Source organism: Sorex fumeus, unplaced genomic scaffold (genome assembly GCF_029834395.1).
Source record: "Sorex fumeus unplaced genomic scaffold, SorFum_2.1 ptg000006l, whole genome shotgun sequence".
Lineage (NCBI taxonomy): Eukaryota > Metazoa > Chordata > Mammalia > Eulipotyphla > Soricidae > Sorex > Sorex fumeus.
In genome coordinates, this window is record NW_026606063.1 from 19,340,990 (window position 1) to 19,348,545 (window position 7,556).

The window sequence follows — 7,556 nt, forward strand, 5'->3', positions numbered from 1 at the left end:
GAATTCTAATTTCTTTTATAAGATAAAATTCTTGGGGGCAGAGTGAGTACACTGGGCAGGATGTTTGCCTTGCACGTGGCCAACCCAGGCTCTATCCTTGGCATCCCCTATGCTCCTCAGAACACCACCAGGAATAATTCCTGTGTGCAGAACCAGAGTAGCCTCTGAGCATTGCAGCTGTGATGCCCACATACACTGAAAAAAGCAAAAAAAAATCCCATCTAAAATTACAACTGAAAATGATAACCAAAATTTTGTGTTCAACTGACGAAGGAAAAAAGAAGAAAAAGAAAAGTTATGTTCTTAGAAGGAGTTGTTACAGACTTAACTAACTGATCATTGTATCATCATTGGAGAAGAGTTGAAGCAATAAATCTTCTAGATAACTGACCTTAAAAAACCAAAATAGAGGCTCACTCTTCAAGGCTATGTTTTCCCTTGGGCATACATCTCACTTGCTTGTCACTGTGTTTCCCTGATTGCTTATTTCTACTCTGGAGAAGTCTGAGTATTCTCTCAAACATGTACTTCTCTTTTCCTCTCCCCTCACATAATTCTAAGTAAATTTCAATGAAAACTATCTTGCTTCATACACCAAAAAATCCCCTAAAAAATGACATAAAATTTATGAATTAAAAAACCTTTTATTTATTAAAAATTTAAAAAGTAAAGTAAAGTAAAGTAAGTAAAGTAAAGGCCCTCCCGTTGATCGTCGATTTGCTCGAGCGGGCCCAGTAACGTCTCCATTGGAGACTTTGTTGTTACTGTGTCTGGCATATCAAATACTCTCGGTAGCTTGCCGGGCTCTCCGAGAGGGGCAGAGGAATCGAACTCGGGTTGGCCATGTTGGCCGCTTGTAAGGTGAACGCCCTACCGCTGTGCTATCGCTCCAGCCAAAAGTTTTATGTTAGGTATCAGGAAGACTGCATGAAGTTAAAATATTTTTATATAAAACAGTATTCTATGAAGTGCCTAACTTAATAAGTTGGATGCCTTTTGAGCATTTCCCCCAAAAGATATTAGCTACCCTCTGCATACTCAGTTTATCTCATCGAAACCTAGTAATCAAGTAATTTTTCTTCTCTTGTTCCAACCTATACCCCATGATATAGTCTAATAGGGCTTAGATGATATTATATCTGTGTGCATGCACACAGATGGAAAATTAGAAGGAAGAAAGTAGGAGAAGGAAAATGAAGGAAAAAGAGAAAAATGGGATGGAAAGAGAAGAGGCAGGAGGAAAACAAAGGAGGTTGACCCCTTAGAAAAAGACAGCATTTTCAGTATGCTAAACAACTAGTGCACAAAACTTAATGGTTTTATGATTTACACAGGATCACATAATTGCCTTAAAAAATAATATTAATTCAAACTTGAAGGGTTATCCTGTACCATGAAAAGCAGACAAAGTTAGAGTTAGATGATTAGCTTTAAAGTCAGGTGTTAGAAATTCAACCTTAAAGCATACTTAGCCTGTCATTTACCAGATATGTATGAAACCCCAACTCTAGACCTCAGTTTACTCATCTATATAATGAAGATAGTAATAAAAACTTGCCTATTTCAAGGATTTTTAATTAATTACACAGGATGGTAAATATAAAAACCACACAGGGAAAAATCATGAAATTCTGCATTTAATGTGTGCATAGGGGCACAACGCAGTTCTGATTCACATAGGCAGGATACTCAGCTGAGCCCAACTTGGCCAACCCAGACATCACCAGGATTACTGGTGAAGTGTAGCATAATGGATGCTGCTGACTCCACAATCTTGCTCAGCTGCAGGCCTCAGTGGACTGGGATGACTCAGGGAGCAGCTGAAGCATTTTCAAATGCACATTCTACTGGCCACCTAATTCTTTTGTTATCTTTCAGTTTGAAGCATGCTAGGAATGGCAATTATGAAAGTTTAAAAGATTCATTGGCACCAACAGAATGAAATTCATCTTCAGAACAAAGAAGACTTGCTCATTTCTGCATACAAATAAAACTTGCACAAAAGCCTGGGATAAATTCCATTTTCTTCCTTGGCAGAGTTTCTGTCCTCTGAAAATAAAAGTAATTCTGAGAGGCAGCATGCCTTGCAACTTTATTCTCCTTCTTCGTTGAAAATAGCCTGAGCGCTGTGGAGGGAGTAAATAGAGGGGGGAAAGGCTATACTGAGAATTTGTAGCACTGGTCAAAATAATATGAATCGCTTATTCAGTGCCTACTATGATTTTCCTATTGTGTCATTATATTCAGATAATAATTCTAACAAGCATTGCTATCCCAACTTGAGAGAAAAGAATGACTGAGAAAGATGAATTCATCCAAGGAAACAGTACTGAGATTTAATATACACCCTGGTGTGATTTCAACTCTGTTATCTAATCAAAACTCAAACTTGATCTTCCTCCTGAAGATAAGAGACAAGTCCTGAGCCCTCTCCACCTTATATCTCAAGGTCATGAGTCCTAAGTGACAGAAGGTGATGAAGATGGGTTAGCTCTTCAACCTTCTTCATGGACCAATTCAAAAAAATGGTCAGTGCAGTTTTTTTCAAAACAACTCATAAACATAGGAAACTTTGTAGAGCTTGATAGGGAACAATTAAAAAAAACTGATTTTTAGAATACAGTTGAGATGCTCACACTTACAAAAAGGCATACCATTATTTTTGCCCCTGAGAACTGACAGAACTAGGACTCAGCAAGGTACCAGAGTTGGCCAAGATGATTTCCTTATACTGGTAGTCTGCATCACAAGAAAGAACTCTGGAGTTGGGAGTAGATAATTCAAACACTACTGTGTTGAACACAACTGCCTTGACTTTTCTGAGTCTCAAAAGTGTTACCTAGATAATTAAATGATGTATCAACCTCAACATAGAACCCAGTTAATGTGGGTAGTCAAGGCAGCTGACCCTAAGAAGATGCACCCTGACACTAATAGAATGTCAACTGTTGGGGTCTCAGTAGCTGGACTGAGAATTTGCCCAAATCCCCTGCCCCTGAAAGAAAGAGCCGACCCTGTTTACAGTGGCCCAGGGGTTTGCTTCAGCACTCCACACACATAGGCACTCTGGTTGAGGATGAGGGATGTAACAGTTAACATCTATGAGCTAATACACCTGTCTCTGACAGTGGGCAATGTAAATCATTAACATCTGTATTGAGCCTGACAAGTTAAACGTGATTCATGTGGATTGCCCCTGAAATGTCTGTATAAAAACCCCTGTGTGATTGCAGACCACAACACCCAAAAGGAGAGAGAGAACACAGGGGATTGCCCTGCCACAGAGACAGGGGGGATGGGGGGATGGGGGCGGGAGGGATATTATCCATGGTGGTGGAAAATGGGCACTGGTGGAGGGATGGGTATCTGATCATTGTATAATTGAAACCAAAGCACAAAAAATTGTAAATCTACAACTGTAAAAATAAAATAAAATAAAGGGAAAAATAAATAAATAAATAAAAACCCCTGTGTGAGAGCTAATAAACAGATTGCTAATTGACCACCAGCTTCACCCCCGCCCCCCACCCCCCCCCCCGCCCGCATGGTTCTTTCTTGGTGGTGGTGGGAATCTGCAGGTGCGCGTAAGGCCTGGCCAGAGGTTTCTCCCCTTCCCACTCCCTCTCCTATAGGGAGTTAAGTCCGGCTACCAGGAGGATCATACTCCAGTGTGCCAGGGTCGACTGGCCAGGACCCCGACAGTGAACCTGTGAATGGATGGGGATTGTTCCCCCCTATCTCCAGGCTGGCCCCAGAATGTTGATATTAATTAACTCCAGGGTTAACATTAATTTATGGAGATTTCATGGTGAAAACATTCTCCATGTACCCAGTAATTCACCTTATCCCCTCAGATCAAGGGTTTTATACTTGGTTATTTTATCACTGTAGCCCAAAATAAAATTAAAACAGAAATAAACTAATATTTTATTCAGTGTTAGATGATACTAAAGTCATCTTAAGGAAGCAAATTTATTTGTCAACATGATTTTTGTTTGTTTTTTGGGGGGGATCCCACCTAGCATTACTCAAGGTTTACTCCTGGCTCTGCACTTGGGGATCACTCTTAGTGAAGCTCAAGGAACCATATGGGGTGCCAGGGAATCAAATCCAAGTTGGCTGCATAGCATGAAAGGCCATAGCCCTACCTACTGTATTATCTCTCTGTCCTGATATCATTTTAAAATAGGAGTCCATGGATGCAGCTCAGTTGTGGTAGAATGCAAGTTTCATGTGTATGAGGCCCTTGTTTTGATCCTTCATGCCCAAATATGTTTGTGTTTTTGAGTGAGTAATTAAAAAGAAAGAACCGATTCACCACTTTAAGCATTTCATGACTTCTCTATTTGTAGGGCATACAAGATCACCTACCATGAAGACTGCTTATTAATAACTCAAAGTATTTGAATACACATCACAAATAACTGTTGACTATAAAAGGAGAGAAAATTCCCTCCCACACACACACACATGCAATGATACTTTTAATTACGGAACTATTTCAAATAAAGCCTCTTCAACAAATGGTGATAAGAAAAATGGCTCGGTACATGTAAAATAGGCACATGCAAACAACAGAAATTGGAACCAGATTTCACACCATTCACAAAAGTAAATTCAAAGTGGATTAAAGGCCTGTAGATTACACTACAACCCATAAAATACACTTTGGAAAACATTGGGTAAACTGTTAAGAAATGGATCTTAGATGTGTCTTCAACAAGACAATAACAGAAGAAAATAAAAGAACAAAAATAAACAAATGGAAGCTTTGCGCAGTGGCAGTATCGTAGCCAATGAGGTTTATCCGAGGCGCGATTATTGCTAATTGAAAACTTTTCCCAAAAATAAACAAATGGGACACCATCAAATTAAAAAAACTTCTTCACAAAAAAAGAAATTCAAGTGAAAATAAAGACAAACTGCTAAATGGAAGAAAATACTTGCACAGAGTATATCACAGAAAAGGCAAATACCCAAGATCACAAAGGATTCACAGAGCTGAATAACAAAAATCCAACAATCCCACCAAAATCTGGGGAAGGATGAGCAAACACTTTCCTATAGAAATTATACAAGTGATTAGTAAACACATAAAAGTTTGTATTATCATTTATTATTAGTAAAATGCAAATCAAAAGAACAATAACTATTTTATACCAGTGATAATAATATACATCGAAAAGTCTAGAAACAGTTAGTGTTGACAGGAATGTAGTGAGAAGGGAACCCTCATTCCCTGTTGGTGAGACTTCCATCTACTGCAATCTTTATAGAAAGCAATATGTTGAACTTTCAAATGAGAACAGAAGTCTTACATGACCCAGCAATCAAAACCTCTTCTTGGCATCTATTCCCAAAACACAAAAACACTAATTTGAAATATTATAGGCAGACTATGTTCATTGCAGTACTTAGTAAAATAGCCAATATATGGAACCAGCTACCAACCCAGACATCCAACTACAAATGGACACATACACACAAACACACAACATAAATACACACACACACACACACACACACACACACACACACACACACACATGGGCTGGAGTGATAGCACAGCGGGTGGGGCATTTGCCTTACACGCCGCCGACAGGGCCCCTGAGTTCGATTCCTCTGCCCCTCTCGAAGAGCCCGGCAAGCTACCGAGAGTATCTCGCCCACACGGCAAAGCCTGGCATGCTACCCGTGGTGTATCTGGTATGCCACAGTAACAAGTTTCACAATGTTACTGGGCCCACTCGAGCAAATCGATGAACAATGGGAGGACAGTGACAGTGATATATACATATATTTGTGATGGAATATGATGCAGGTATAATAAAGGACAAAATTTTGAAATTTGGCTTGACAAGACAAAACTGGAAAGTATCATGTTGAATGAAGTCACTGAGAAGAAAAGGGATAGAAACAGAACACTTCTCATATGTGGGATTTAAGATGTGCACTGGAGGACACAATAGAAGGCTAAGGAAAGCCAACTTGGGGAGTTGGTTTACAGAACTGAGTTAGTAAGAGGGTCCCTGGGAATTTGGGTGAATGAAAATAAAAACTCTGGTGGTGGGTGTGGTGTTGAAATGACATGAATAAAACCATCATTGCAAATTACAGCACCTCAATAGAGACTTTTTAAAATTATTTTTATAGCATTACAAAGCTGCTCTTGATTGGATTTCAATCATTCAGTATTCCAACACCTATTCCTCCACCAATGTACATTCTCCAGCACCAGTGTCCCCAGGTTCCCTCCCCTTACCCTCCATCCCCACTCCTCGCCTGCTCTTTGGAGACGCTTTTCTTCTCTTCTCTCTCTCTCTCTCTCTCTCCCTCTCTCTCTACTGTCTCTCTCTGTCCTCTCTCCCTTTCCCTCCCTCTCTCTCTTTCTTCCCTCTTGGGCATTTTTGGGGTTGCAATATTGATACTGAAAGGTTATGGAGAATATCCCTTACCTACTTTTAATCCTCAGATCTTGTCCAATGTGAACATTCCCAGCTAATTATTGTCATAGCGGTCTCTTCTCTATTTTACTTACCCTCAGCCCCACAATAAAGACTTTTTAAGAAAATAGAAAAGTAAAAAATAACTGTTTCTAAGGATCTCCTTTGTAGATTGGATTTGGATACTAGCCAGCAGTGAACCAGGACAGTGAGCTATTCTAGGGCTTCCTCCTCATGAACCATACCACTTCTCAATCTTTTCAAGAAAGGAGTGCGCAACTGTCTCCCAGACTTCCACTTGTCTTTTCAAGTGGTGGTGAAATCCCTGTTTTTCTACACGGTGAGCATCATATTTAACTTGGTATCCCATATTTGATCTGGAGCCTATCTTTTTAAGAACTTGACCAGATCCTTCCTTTCTGCTGTAGGCCCGACTGGTTGCTGTCGAAATTGGCAAGTTCATGAAACCCTGGAAGGTGGTGCTGGTCCTGGCCGGACACTACTGGGATGCAAAGCAGTCATCATGAAGAACATCGATGTCGGCACCTCAGATCGCCCCTACAGCCATGCCTTGGTGGCTAGGATTAACCACTACCCCCACAAAGTGACAGCTGCTATGGGCAAGAAGAAAATCTCCAAAAGGTCTAAGATCAAGTCTTTCGTGAAAATTTATAAATATAATCACCTCATGCCCACCAGGTACTCCGTGGACATCCCCTTGGACAAAACCATCCTCAATAAGGATGTCTTCAGAGACCTAGCTCTTAAACGCAAAGCCTGGAGAGAGGTCAAAGTCAAGTTCGAGGAGAGATACAAGACTGGCAAGAACAAGTGGTTCTTCCAGGAGCTGCAGTTTTAAATGTTGTTTCAATCATTTAAAAAATCAAATAAAAAAAGAAGAAGAACAACTTGGCCACTGCTCTCGATGCAAAGCAGTGTCCCTCCATTACCTACTCTGTGTGGATCACTGGGCAAGATGAAACCCATATGAGAAAAAATAAATCTATACTTGATTAGCTCTAAAAAAATTATTTACTCTCAAAGAAAAAGTGATCTCAAGCCTTCAGAAGGACTGGAACTGGAACTGAAAATGTACAACTGTCATAAAGACAA

The 7,556-nt window shown here is 40.1% G+C and overlaps 2 pseudogenes; both read left to right on the forward strand.

Annotated features, from left to right (window-relative positions):
- Positions 1–4,767: 4,767 nt before the first annotated feature.
- Positions 4,768–4,893, forward strand: LOC130038603 (uncharacterized; annotated as a pseudogene).
- A 2,005-nt stretch (positions 4,894–6,898) lies between these two features.
- On the forward strand, positions 6,899–7,313 carry LOC130031721 (60S ribosomal protein L27-like; annotated as a pseudogene).
- Positions 7,314–7,556: the final 243 nt, after the last annotated feature.